The sequence below is a fragment of the Mastomys coucha genome, unplaced genomic scaffold, assembly GCF_008632895.1.
Source record: "Mastomys coucha isolate ucsf_1 unplaced genomic scaffold, UCSF_Mcou_1 pScaffold12, whole genome shotgun sequence".
NCBI classification, from domain to species: domain Eukaryota; kingdom Metazoa; phylum Chordata; class Mammalia; order Rodentia; family Muridae; genus Mastomys; species Mastomys coucha.
Window position 1 is genome coordinate 77,994,574 of NW_022196894.1, and position 14,789 is coordinate 78,009,362.

Below are 14,789 nucleotides of genomic sequence, written 5' to 3' on the forward strand. Positions count from 1 at the left end.
AAATCTTTATGGGCTGTTTGTTTTCAACAAGTATAAATAACCTTTAAAAGTAAGAGATTTTATAGTATTTCATACCTTAGTGTTCCAATAATGCTATACCCAACACCAACACACAGAATTTAAATTTTTTTACCTGTATTGTGTGTCTGTGTATGCCTCTGTGTGTAGGCATGTGCCACTGAATACTTTAGGAGGTCATAGAGCAACTTGCAAGAATCAGTTCCTTCTTTCTACCATGTGGATTCAAGGGATCACATTCAAGTTGTCAAAGCCTTATCCTGCTGAGCCATTCTATCAGCCATACAACACTCAGTATGTATAAAACTCTAATGTAGGTAGATTTTACGCAGAATAATTATTTTCTGTAGCTCAGTCCTTCTCATGGTGAATTTATACCCAAAATACTGTTCACCTAACTTCCTGGATGTTCCAACTTGTTCAACATAATCATTGACATACAATTCTTGAATATAAAGCAAATTTGAGTATCTGCATATGTTCAGCTGAGGTACATGTATAGAGAGAGTTGCCATTCACTATATATGTATATTTGCATAATGACCACCAAAAGCATTGCCATTCAGAACTATATTTAAAGAAAATAACTTTATTGGTAATTACTTATATATTTCTGTCACTATTATAGTCTCTCTCTGTTGTTTCTTCAATTTCTCTCACTTTCTCTCTCTTCTATAACTTGCATCTCCTAAGACGAGTAATAAGAAAAGCATCTCAGAATAACTTATTAATGGCACATATTCTAAAATTTTACTGAGGCAAAAGTACATCATCTTCATTTGAAAATAACACCATTTGGTGATTATAATAAAAACAGGAAATTTCACATTTTCCCAAGACAGCCTCTTACTTTTACTACAATGATGCATAGTAACGGATAACTGATGGTGTGTAACCTAACTGTTCCTAGAAAATCTTGATAATATCCACATTCTGGCAAATATCTAACATCTTTATCACTAACATCACTAATGAACAAATATAACATCACTAATGAACAAATATAACTGTAAATTATGTTCAAAGCATCTCAGATATGCTTTATTATATTTACAATAAACAGAGACTAAAAAGAATATTCAAGAGGGTTTCAACAAAAATATCTGGTGAGCACCTCCACAGAAAGAAATCCAAACAAGAGAAAATCAGCAGGCTCTGCCCTGAGGCAGACACTAAGGCAGAACAGGTACGTGGATATCTTTGCTTCACACTCAGATAGGATTTATTCAATGTAGATAGGAGACCCATGGATAATCTTACTAACATTGTAGATGCCCATTTTGTTTGTTGTTGAAGAGCCTGTAGCTTGGAAGCCCCGAGAGTGTCATATATACTACCACCTTGAAATTCTATCCAATATAGGGTTCAATAGAGAAGCCAACTGTTCAGCCAGAGTTGAGTCATCGCAAAACTGTGGGCCTAACTCACCCTCAAATAGATCTGAAAAACAATCAGAAAAGTTTCATATAGTTGTTTATGTAATCAATATTGCAGTGAAACATATGGGGTCCCTTGATCACAGTCCTATGTCCTGTAGAGAAGCCATGGCATCTGCCAGCCCAAGAGACTTGCGAATTTAAGTGGCCTCATGCACCTGTCAAAAATCTCAGGAGGAAATATTAGTCACACCAAGGATCATAAAAGGTATTCACTCTTGTCCAGTCTTTTCATGGGGAAAAAAAGAGACAATAATCCCTGAGTAACCTGGATCCCTAAGCACACACAGGCATTCTGAACATGCAGACCATCCTTGACCTGAAGCACAGACAGACAAGCATTTAATTTTCAATATCAATAAAGTAGCATTAAATCTTCCTCAACTACTAAGTTTCAACCCTCACTGTTGCTAGAACCTGGGTGCTCCACACTAGTTCCACTGTAATAAGAAAGATGCAGAAGGATAGACCCTAGCCCATGTGACCTACAGAAATTAACGTAACTAAGAACCTTCAACAAGAAGCACTGACTTGTAGATACTGGAAAAAAATACTGCTATACCTGAGAGCTGAATCCCATGTGACAGACAGATCCCATAAAACCAACATCTTGGAACAGTGAGACACTGATAAACATCTGTATCAGAGGAGAACTGCATTGGTACTACACTATACTACATTATACAATGGATTCCACAATACAATACAGATTATAAAACTAAGACCCTGGGATATATCTCTTGAGAAGAGTTATCTGTAAAAATGCTAGTGTAACCATTACTAAAAACAATGAGAAGTTTCTTTTTCAATCTAAAATTAGAAGTACCAAATGGTCCAGGAGTACCACACTGGGCACGTGTCCAAAACAAGTGAAATATATCTATCATAGAGAAATCTACAAATGATATTCATTCCAGAACTATTCAGAGCAAACTAGGTCTAAAGACAATTGTGGCTTCTACACATAGATGAGTAAGCAATATGTGATATGTATAGAGAAAATTGTTTAGTGGCAAAAAGAATGCAGTATTATTTGTAACAGCTTATATGGAGTAGGATGAAATTGTGTTTGATAAAAAAAATTAGTCATATTTTTCTCACCTCACTTTATGCACATAAAAATCAAACTAAGTGTAGCATAGTCTCTGGAGGTTATGAATCATAGAACTGAGATACGAGATCATATGACAAGTACCTAATTATAGTTACATAAGTGGACTAAGATCTAATATTCTACAACACAGCAGAGTGACTATAGTTCTCTGCATATGTATAAGCTTAACTATAAGTAGATGTGGCCCACGCAGTTGTCTCGCCGGGAAGAAGACACGCGGACACTAGGATCCTTTTGCAGCAAACGTTTATTGCCCTCATCCAGAGGGAAAAAAGGGGCAAGCCAATAATCGGCACTGCTTATATACACCACAGCGCAGCGTGTCCACCCATGATTGGCTGTTTGCTCATCACCCCACATGACACCCCTGGATGGGCCGTGACTCCGCGGTTTTTCATTCTACGCACATGCGCAAACAGTTCTCTACTCACATGCGCAAACAGTTGTTTACCAGGAGTTGACAGCGGAAGTAGGCGCCATCTTGCCATGGCGAATGCCTCTCCAGCTCTACCGCTTTCCACAAGTAGAAACGAAAAAATCAAAAGTGGCCAACACAAAGAAAATGATAAATATGTAAGGAACGGGAATGCCAATTATACTGATTTTGTCATTATCATTTTATACTTATATTTATTATTTTATTCCATTTAATTTGTGTGTGTGTGTTTGTGTGTGTGTGTGTACAGCAACAGTACTGTGTGCACTAGAACATATATGGAAGCATCCTGGGAGGGTAAAGGTGCATATGTTTATGCCTATAAAAACAGACATGGTAGCATTGATTCCTTCAGTTGTTCCCCACTTTTCTCTAGCAGTCTGACTGTCTTGTACTAGAAGTTCAATAATTCAGTGAGACAAGCAACCAACTTGCTCCTGAGATTCCTCTATCTGATTTCAGAGACTTGAAATTAGACGTGGGTCAGCATACCTGCCTAATATTTATGTGGGTGCAAGAAAACTGAACTGTGTTCCCTACATTGTGAGCCATTTATCAGAACCACATACACAAATTGAATCATCACTCTGTACTTCATAAATATATGTAATAATATACAACATTTTATAATCAACAAGCATAACCTAATATCACAAACTAATGAGCAGAATTTTGGACATCTCAGAGTTGAACTAAGCAAGTGGAATGAAGTTGGAGGTTTGTTCTTCCATTTTTCTGGAGTAGTATAAGCAGACTAATCAATAACAATGTCTTAAAACAATACTGAGCATGATCATAGATACGCAGCTCCAGCAGGACTTGAGTTTGCTTCTATTCCACACAGTCTCAGATGATTTTGTTGGCTGGGACTGGAAAAGGCCTTCAACCTCATACTCATATTGATGGAAGCTGAACTGAAGCTGCCAGTCCTAGTTACCAGCTTCTTTCCTAATGAGAATCTTTGAAATACTGCTTGGGGCTTTTCTCAACATTTGGCCAAGCTTGAAGAGACTGTTCCAAAAGATTAGAAGTGGGGATTGCCATCACATGCGAAGCATGAGCCTGGAAGTGATCACAGCCTTATTCCTGACATGTTCTCTCAGACAAATCTGCCACAGAAAACTCCTAAACTCAAGAAGGAAGTTCAACCCTGTCTCCTTGTTGAAAGGGTGAAGTATTTGAAGACATCCAAGTAAGGGCAGATATATACAGCAAAATGACTATGCAAGAATTGAAACAGCAGTTGACTGTAGAGGTGTTATTACTCAAACCATGCTTGTACAGAATTCAATGATTTTTTTAAGCAATATGCCTCATTTCCTAAATTTGTAAGTGTGTCTAAAAAAACTGACCTTGAATGACTTAAATAATTTTTAATACCACAATGACATACTTAGAAGTTAGGTTAAAACAGATAATAATATTCAGTTATTCTTTTGTTAATAGAAAAAGTTCAGCTCCAAGTATTACAGAAATTTTGATTGATCTTTTAAATTACAGGTAAAATATTAAACATTTAAGTGTTATTGTCTGTTTCTGATGGAATGATCACATAGTGTTTGTTAGACAAACACAATAATGATACTATTTTCTTTTTCTAAAAACAATTATTTGTTATATAACTCAGCATCTCTAGCTATAACTGTTATAATTAGAATGTATATTACTACAATTATCATCCAATTTCATTCGTTTTTCTCAATTTTGACTCATAGGGTTAGAATTCCACTTTATTTTCTAGTCCTTACCTGAGAAAACTCAAAAATAGTGATGTCATTGCATCTAAAATTGAAAGTATTTTTCTTGGTTATACTAATATTATATCATTATGCCCACCTGTCTGAAAACAAGACCATGAGATAATTAGCAAAGACCAGGACTACTTGTCTCCTAATGAGGCTCAGGAAAGTGTCCATTGAGATATAAATCTTTCATGACAAAGATTTAATTTCCTGTGTAGACTTCAAGTGTTTGTTAAATATAATACAACATTAGCCTATATAGAGGTCCATAGGTTTGTGCATTTGCACGTTTGTATGTGTGTGCTTATTCAATTTATCTCTAAGAGTGCATGGAATATATTCATGAATTAATATTTTCTCTGTCTCTTTCATAAAGACACTAAGTAATTAAGAAATTATGAAATAAACAACAAAAGTTGATTCAAGACATTTGCCTCTTTCTGTGGTATACAGTTTGAACTCTTTTGTCAAGACACAGTCAAACTGAAGTGACAGGTACCTTAGTTGAGGCTGAGTTGTGAACATCCTGGTCTTTGAACCTTCAGAAATCTTCATAGTCTAGTTCACAAACTGACAAAGCTGTCAGAAGCACATTCAACTGATAGACCAAAATGTCAAAAGAAAGAAAAGATCTTAAGGCATAGTATATCCAAAATGAAAAGGGTAAATATGATTTTACCCAGGAGTAAATCTATCTTTGAAATATATGTTCACTAGAATGTAAAAAAATGACACAATTATTTGAGTAGTAGAATCAGATCCTTTAATTTTTTTAATTTTTTATTTTTTATTGGATATCTTCTGTATTTACAAATGTTATCCCCTTTCCCAGTTTTTCTCCCTGGGATCCCCATCCCATCCCCCCTCCCACAGCTTCTATGAAAGAGTTTCCCCACCCTTGCATTATCCAACACTGGGGCATTGAGCCTTCACAGGACTCTTAAAGTGGGAGAATATGCCTAACCAACAACAATAAAACCCACTTTTTCCAAGGTAGAAAGTACACGCAATAGTCAGAGATTCAGTTTGGTTGGGAAGCTCACTACAATCATTATAAAAAGTGGGACCCTCATTTTCATGTCTCCAATTGAGAAAATTTTTCACTCACATTTTCTACCAAAATCCACTATCCATCCAAGCTATGTGATAAGCCACTTGTTCATCACCATGTTAACTATTGCATTCAGATATACTTTTCCTTGTTACCAGTCATATCCTTAGAATGCAGCACACATATTCTAGGAATGGTGTGGCTTACTTCAATCTCAGAGTACAGCAAAACATTATGCTTCTGCTATATTTAGCATATGTAATGAATAAACTATATAGGTTTTGTCATTCCTTAATATCCATGTAGAATTGAGTACAGAAACCACACATAAACACAATTTGTTATATAAGATCTATGTAAATGGCATTATAATAATCAATGACTTAAATAGAACTCTGATATTGTCATATAATTTATGTATGTCTTCACATATGCTTAAATAATCTCTAGACGATATATTATCATGAAGACAATACAAATGCTCATTAAATTATTATTATGTTAAGTATTTGGAAAAAAATGACAAGAAAAAACCCATTACAGGAGATGCATTTTTTTTTTGATCTGCAAGTATTTTGGTTCAACCCAACTCAGTAGATAGTGTTAGTTCAAAGTTCAGGAGTCTGACCCCAAGTATTTTATTTTAGGCATATTTAAGCACTGCACAAATTGTTGAAAACTTTCTTGGTAATAACTAACTCAAAATAGTCCATACAATAAATCTTAAGACATGACTGCATTGAAAATATTTGTAAAGTATATGTGACACTTAGGTTCTATATATAGACTGAAAATAAACCAAGCTCATAATAAGGTATGGGGGAGGTTCTCACCATACAGGAAGAACAAGCATCAGCAGCTATTAACCATCTGCTCCCAGCCTTCTAGGCAGATAACAAGTTATTCATCCCTTCTTTTGAAGGAACAAACCTGTGTGTTTAGTTCTTGGTTCTCTTATTTGTAATTACCTGTAAGTATAGAACAATTGTGAGTATAGAATGCCTCCCACAATCTAGGATTGGTTTAATATATGGATGTGCAACTCATGGGTAAAGAACACCTGCTTACTGTTGGATGACCATATGTATGTGTATCTGTCTCTATATATGTATATCTTATACATATATATAAATATACAGACAGAAAGCCAATATATCTAAGTCCATTTTGGCTATAACAAAAACATCATAGCTATGTTCTATGTAAATAAATATGTTTCTTATATATGGTGTCTAGAGAATGCAAGAAAAAGTTTGTGTATAATTTGTGGAGAAGGCATTTTTGTGGATGGTTTTATGGTAAAAAAAAATAGCCAGGCAGAAAAGAGATGGATGCAAAGCTCTTTCATGATAGAAAATTGGAAGAGATTCTTTCTTGTAACAAACTTATGAGGGTATCATTATAATTATGTGAAAAAAAGAATCATCTCCTAAGATAGCAACTTTCAATATTATTACCTTGGTAGTTAATGTTTCACCTCTGATTTTGGAGAAAACACTACATTAAAATCATTGCTGATTCTATAATCTAATAGATTAAATTATATATATGTATATGTATATATGTTATATACACATATCAAATGTAACATGTTTTTATAAATACATATACACATGTATATTAAAATATATACCTTTCAAACTTACCTAATATTCTATTATCTACCTATCTACAAGTTAGAAACATTCCAGGTGAAGTTAAAAATTGAGGTGTCAAGATGCCCTTAGCAGAAAATGAAGCAAGAATTAGAGGCTAAATGTCTTATGACCATCATGACTTGGTTTTGCAGGGCTTTAGAACAACACTTCTGTTGTTACTGTTCCATTGTTGCCCTAGTAAATAGCATTCCTTTTCATAGTATGATTTTTTGGTTGATATATATATATATATATATATATATATATATATATATATATATATATTATTTGATCACTTTGTGTGTGGGACTGTGGAATCTGAATTCACTGGGCAATGAAGGGTAATGGTGATAAGAAGACTGACTATGAAAATACACAAATAAATAGTAATGACTGTGGGGAAAGATACAGCTAATGACTACTGACAGAAAGGTAGAAGTAGAGATAATGCATTTATAAACTTTCAACATAGACTAAATAGGACTACAAGACTGAAACTCAAAATCTGTCATTGCAAATACAAAAAAAAAACCTTCACTGAAAATACACAAAATTATAAATCATATAGAGGCAGTTTATATAGGAAGGTTGCCCAGCCTTGGTTCTATTAGTACACAAATCTACCTTACTAAAATTATATTTTTAATGAATTTATTGGGACTTTTTTCTTTGTGACATGAACTGGAAAACCAGCAGAACTGCTCTACATATAAGAAGACATTAGCTAGTGGTAAAAATGGAAAGCACACACTAATACTTTAATCTCAACCACTACAACTGGTAGTATCCTGATAACCACAATTGATGGTAGAAACTTCACTGAGAACTTCTTCTAAGTTGACCACCTACCCAACAATCTGGAAAGAAACTTCCCTTAAATATTTCATGAAGTCATCTTCCAGGTAAATTATAACCTGCAACTACAAAGGATAACATGTTCTGGAAATGGAAGTTTCCTATCTCATGTTAGCTATAGAGAAGAAACTTCAAAAATTAATGCACATTAACATATTGTAACCTGGTGGTGGTGGTGCACACCTTTAATCCCAGCACTTAGGAGGCAGAGGCAGGTGGATTTCTGAATTAGTGGCCAGCCTGGTCTACAGAGTGAGTTCCAGCACAGCCAGGGCTATAAAGAGAAACCATCTTGTAAAAACAAACAAACAAACAAACAAACAAACAAAAAAACAAACAAAAAAACCCAAACAAACAAAAAAACATATTGTACTCCATATTACTGTCCCCGGCAGATGCATTCCCCTCCTCCAAGCATAGATCTGTAATGCTGTAGACAGAGTAGTGTCAATTGTGGACAATTCCTCAATCATAGCATTAACCCAGAAAACTGAAAAACACTAACATGTTTCTCTTTATGGGAAAAATATTCCATCCCTAGATGATTTATTCTGCAATATAAATTAATAGTATTTTATGTCTAAATATAACAATGTTTGAGAAAACAAAATAAGTATGAACTAATTTTATAAATTGGATATGAATTGATTTCCTCAGAAAATGGTGAAAACTGAGTGAAGAAGGAAAATTAATACAATGATTATATTACAGGTAAACAAATGTAACTTATTTCTGCATATTAATATGTAAGCAACTATAGTAATTGAACAATTAACCAAAAATATACAGTCTTCTGAACAGACTAATGTATTTTAAGAAAAGATTCACTTTCATCTTTAAAGTTTTAGTGGGTTCATCTGAAAATTATATATAATAATATTGATTCTAGCTTTACCTGATGGGTATTTGAGTGAGAAGATGCGTATTATGTTTAATATGTACAGAAGAGAGATATGCAAATATGTTGTCTTTCACTATTGTTTATGTGAATGCTTAATGTTATAACGTGTATCTTTCAATTTGTCACCTTTAATACTCTTTTTTTTAGGAATCAATAATAATAAAATAAAACAATTGACACACACAGTATTTATTTAGGGCAAAAATTAAGATAATGGGGGCTGGTGAGATGGCTTAGCGGTTAAGAGCACCGACTGCTCTTCCAAAGTTCGCCAGTTCAAATCCCAGCAACCACATGGTGGCTCACAACCACCCGTCATGAGATCTGATGCCCTCTTCTGGTGTGTCTGAAGACAGTTACAGTGTACTTATGTATAATAATGAATAAATCTTAAAAAAAAAAATTAGGATAATGGATGGTAGGGATAGTGGCCAGAATCTGGGAGGAGTTGGGGGGCAGGAAACTGTAATCAGAATACCCTCTATACAAAAAACTACTTTCAATAAAAAATAGAAGAGTCTATAAAATATTTTAAACTTATCTTTAGTTCCATTATAGAATCATAACTGTCTTAAATGATGCTATTATGTAGATTATAATGCTGCAATAGGAGTTCAAGTTCAAGATTAAACTGCTTTTAAGTGTAAGAATGACTAATGATGAACACTGATGGTTTCAGGTTATTCTGACCTCAGACTTAGATGTAAACACACAAATCTTTCAGCTTTTGGGGCATCATATTTAATTGCCACTTCTTATGATTGAACCACATTATACGGGGTGAATAGATAAATTATTAACTACATTAATGTTAGCACTTATGAAATTTGTTTCTTTAAAAACAGAAATTCAGAACATCAGAAGTAGACACAAATCCTTTTCCTAATCGTGTATATGCTTTCTGGAGACCCTAGAACCTGGCACTTCACTGAAGCAACCTATGGTATGAGAAAGACATAAGAAGATGTGCAGCTTTTAAAAAGGAAAGAAAAATGCTCCGATATGGCTTTGTGTTTATTTTAACAATACATGTTGCAAAGGGAAGCTCTGGATTTTATAGAATACAGTGAATATCATAAAGTTCTGTATACATATGTATATAATTGTGTATATAAAAGAAATGTTTTAACCCAAAACAGGACAAGTCACAGACTACATATGTTTTCCAAGTAGGAAAATATTACTCATAGTCAAAACAGTTACCATTCTGAGCAGTTTTGAAATAGAACGTCCCTAGGAACTTTTACTTTAAAGAGTGCCCGACTAGTTGTCCTTGCCACAGTCAAAGTGAAGACTTATTGAGGCTCATTTTCTGATAGAAAACTTTCCTATAACCATTTCTTTCCTATTAACAGTTATTGTCTTGGGTTTCTGCTTCTTACAAAGTTATGTGGGTTTGTGTTTTTGTGTGGATGTATTTCTCTCTGTGTACATATAGATATGTACACACACATCAATATACATATAATATTTGGCATTCAATTATTTGTAACTTTGAAATCAATAAGAAATGACAGTGATTCATGAGACAAAGAATTAAAAAAATTCAATATGATACTAGGATGACAAATACATTTTTCAGTAATTGTTTTTTGGCAGGAAATTTTTGTGCCACTAAAGTTTAGCTGATGCAGTCAGTGGAGTAACAAAACCATGTGCACGCACACAGCAAGCTCTGTGAATGTTGATACTTCCAGTTCTCAGCAGGGAGTCCCAACCAAACAATATCAAGACTGATGAAGCAAGACTGGGAAAAGCAGACACTGTAACACAGAAACAGCAGGCTCAATGAGGGGAAGCATTTAAACAGAAACGATGTTGTAAGATTGGATTCTTAAAGTGTATAGCTTTAAACATACAAATATAACTTCATAAACTAAAAATACAGTTTTGAAGTTTTCATAAAAGCCCCAAAGATACATGTCAGATAGCAAAATGGATATTTCTGAAAATAAAAAGTAATAAGCATATTATTTAGCAGATTTTATTCTCAGGGAAGGAAATTGTAAACTATGACAGAAGGTATCAGAGACATGGGGAAATCTTATGAATCAAAATCTAAACTGCAGGGGAACGAGTAGGAAAAATAAAAAGAATATGGAGAAATCTGTGAAATATAAGTCAATTCCTTCAGATCACAGCTATAAGGGATGACTTCTGCACTTGGACCATAGCACACCCATCTGTATATGCATATATGTGTATATATATATATATATATATATATATATATATATATATATATATATATATAAACATAGTGGTTCCTGTAGCAATGCCCTTTGCTAAAAATGGGGGGGGGGGTGATAACTGTTTGAGTTTCTGAAAAATGTCTGAAGTCACACTGTCTGATTTCTCCATCAAAAATCCATTACTCAATTCCATATGCAGCACTCAGAGTCAGGAATGATCCAGCTGAATAAGGAGATCTTTTTCTTGGTAAGTATTCCCTTGGCACTGTGAACACAAAGAAGGTATTTGTGTTGAATTTGCCTACACTTTTAAAGATAGAAAAGCCTGTATGTATCTGGATCTGTACAAGGGCTCTTCTTAGTACAGCTGGTTTTGCCTGACTAGCACAAAACAGGTTGATGGGAATCTAACTTAGATCTAAGTTTTCAGGAAGGTGATACTTTCTAAGTGTATACCTTTCCAGTGCCTCGCAAAAACTTTTTCATGCCTGTCTCAAACCAAAACCTCAGATGGTTGGTTTCCTCACATTGCACCTCACCCCAAATCCTTCCCTTAGTTTTTGTTTTAGTCAATCAGTGAAATTATCTTAGTTAATATTAATATCATCCCATGGCAAACTCCAGGCTTGCTAATTCTACAAAGCATGTTGTTATATAACTTTTAACTAACTCTACATCTGAGCACAAAGTTCTATGAAAAATGCTGTCAAAATGAATGCTGTTATTTAAATAATGATGCCTTTTCAAAGTAAAATTTCAGGAAAATAAATACCACTTGTCAGCTACTCATCATAAATGATACAAGATTTCTATAATGCTATTGCAGATTGGAAATAAAATTCTATCTTTGAGCACCTAAAGGTCTTACTAAAATGATTTTTTTATTCTGCATACTGTTTTCTCTTTAGAACCATAGGACTGTTAACCATATATGAAGAATAGAGAAGCATCTAGAATTGACTGGGAACTCACCATTATATCTGACATAACAGCACTTGTGACTTGTGATCTGAAAAGAAACATAACTATATTCATTTTATTCTCAGCTGTGATGTTAGCTCCATATCTCATGCATTTCATCAATAAGGATTATATAATATCCAGAAACATATTTATGTGATTTCCTTTTCTGAGATAGAACACTCTGAAGCAGATTATGGAAGGAAAATATTTATGTGGCTTACAACTCCATATTCTAGTCAGTCATTGAAGAAACTTGGAGCAGGAACTCAGGAACTGGAAGATAGAAACCATGGAGACACACTGATTGTTGGCTTTTTCACACGTTCATATCCAGCTAGCTTCCTTATAAAAGAACAGTCCATGTGCACAGAATGGTATCATTCAGAGTGGATAAGGCTTTCCAATATGAATTAACCATCATATTCCATCTGAGACATATCCCCAGACCAGCCTGAGAAAGCCAATTACTCAACCAAGACTCTTTGAGGTGATTCTAGGCTGTGTCAGGTTGACGTTGAGACTCTTTGAGGTGATTCTAGGCTGTCTCAGGTTGACAGTTAATACTAACTTAAAAAGGGAGAAAATATTGTCTCCATTTGTTCTTCATCTCTTCATCACTACCAATAAAAGTGTTCTAAGAGGAAGGATTTTAGAAGTTATTAGACATTCTAATAGAGATAATAATTTGATCAGTTCTACACGCATGTCAATGGTTAAGGAGAATAGTTCTTTTATAGAACTATTGAGAAAAGATAAAGGAGAAATGTGTATATTTCACTAGGATATCAGAGAAATATTTATTGTAAGACCAATGCAAAGAGTTGTTAACAAGTGGGTACATCTTCTCCAAAGAGATGAGAATAGGGAAACACTTATTAAAGTATGCTGTTGTGACTTATCTTGATTTTTTTAAATCAAAATTTCCTTGTAATGATCACCAAGGATAAACACTTTATGCAATGATTTATAAACTAAAGAATGAGAATATGGAGGACTATGTGATATGATACATCTGTCAACAGGACAATTAACAGAGAAGAAAAACACAGCTTTGAATGTGGATGACACCCTCAAATTAGTGATCTGATATTAAAAGTATAAAAAGAAGAAATCTGTCTTTTCCTTTTTTTTTTTTCTTCTAATCTACCAATGGATGGATAAACACTCTCGTGTACTCACTGCCATAGATGAAAGTTATACATGCCCACTCCCATGACTTTCTCATTATATTATTAAACTGTGATTGAAAAAAAATCCTTGACTTCACATTGTTTGTTAGAAGTGAATCTCAAGTGTCTAAGGAATGATTGAAGAAATTTCAATATTCTTAGTTATCATTGAAATGCAAATCAGAACTATTTTGAGATTTCATCTTATACCAGATAGAATGGCTAAGATCAATAAAGCAAATGAAGCTCATACTGACAAGGATGTGGAGTAAATTTACCAATCATCTACGGTTGGTGGGAGTGCAAACTTGGAAGGCCACTATGGAAATCAAACTAGGATTCATTCCTTTTCAAGATCCAGCTATGCCACCCTGTCGTTTACACAAAAGATGTTTCATTCTACCACAGAGACACTTGCTCAACCATGTTTATTGTTGCTCTATTGATAATAGCTAGAAACTGGAAACAATATAAATGCCACTCAACAGGTCAATAACTTCTCAAAAAATGTGGTTCATTTATTCAGTGGAATCATAAAATTCACAGGTAAATGGATGGGATTAGAAAAAAAATCATTCTGAGTGATGACACCTGAGTGATATCTCAGACAAAGAAAGAAAAATGTGCTATGTATTCATTGACATGTGGATAATAGCTGTTAAGTCAATGATAACCAAACTATAACTCACAGAATCACAGAGGTTAAGTATTAAGTAAGGGACTTGGGTAGGGTAGAAATATCTACTTATGAAATCAGATAGATAGTCAGGGATGGATTGTAGGAGCTGAAATGGAATAATAAATTCTTAGAGAGAAGAGTGGGATGAAGGAGGGATTGTGGCTAAAAAGAAAGTTAAGGGCCTTCTCATGGGTACTATAGAAATCTAACACAGTAGACCATTAATTATATAAATACATGAAAGCAAGTTAAAGAAATCATCAAATAGTGTGGTGATAGAGTTCCAGCTGGACAGCTTTTGTCACCATATGAGGCATACCAATTTTGTGTTACAGCTGAGTTGTTGGTCATAAAGAGTTCCATAGGAACACTGAAACAACTCTAGGTGTAGCCAGTAATATGCATTGCTCCCTATAAACCGAAAGCAGGATTTGATTTGCTGAAGACATTGTCTTTATAACTCACTGAATCGAGAAAAGTTGAGATGGTGCCTACCCAGAGCTGCACAGCTATGGCCTTGCAGTTTTAGAATAGAAGTCTACTGTATATACCACCAAAAGAGAAATCAGTTAAAGTACAAATTATTTTATCTATAA

General features: G+C 34.2%; 1 long non-coding RNA gene across 1 annotated transcript; it reads right to left on the bottom strand.

Moving 5' to 3' along the window:
- Positions 1 to 11,491: 11,491 nt before the first annotated feature.
- On the bottom strand, positions 11,492 to 12,594 carry LOC116086519. The gene is made up of 3 exons (XR_004116975.1): positions 12,567 to 12,594; positions 12,355 to 12,391; positions 11,492 to 11,647 (listed from the first exon to the last, which is right to left on the bottom strand). It is a non-coding gene; the product is annotated as an uncharacterized LOC116086519 (long non-coding RNA).
- Between the last annotated feature and the right edge of the window lie 2,195 nt (positions 12,595 to 14,789).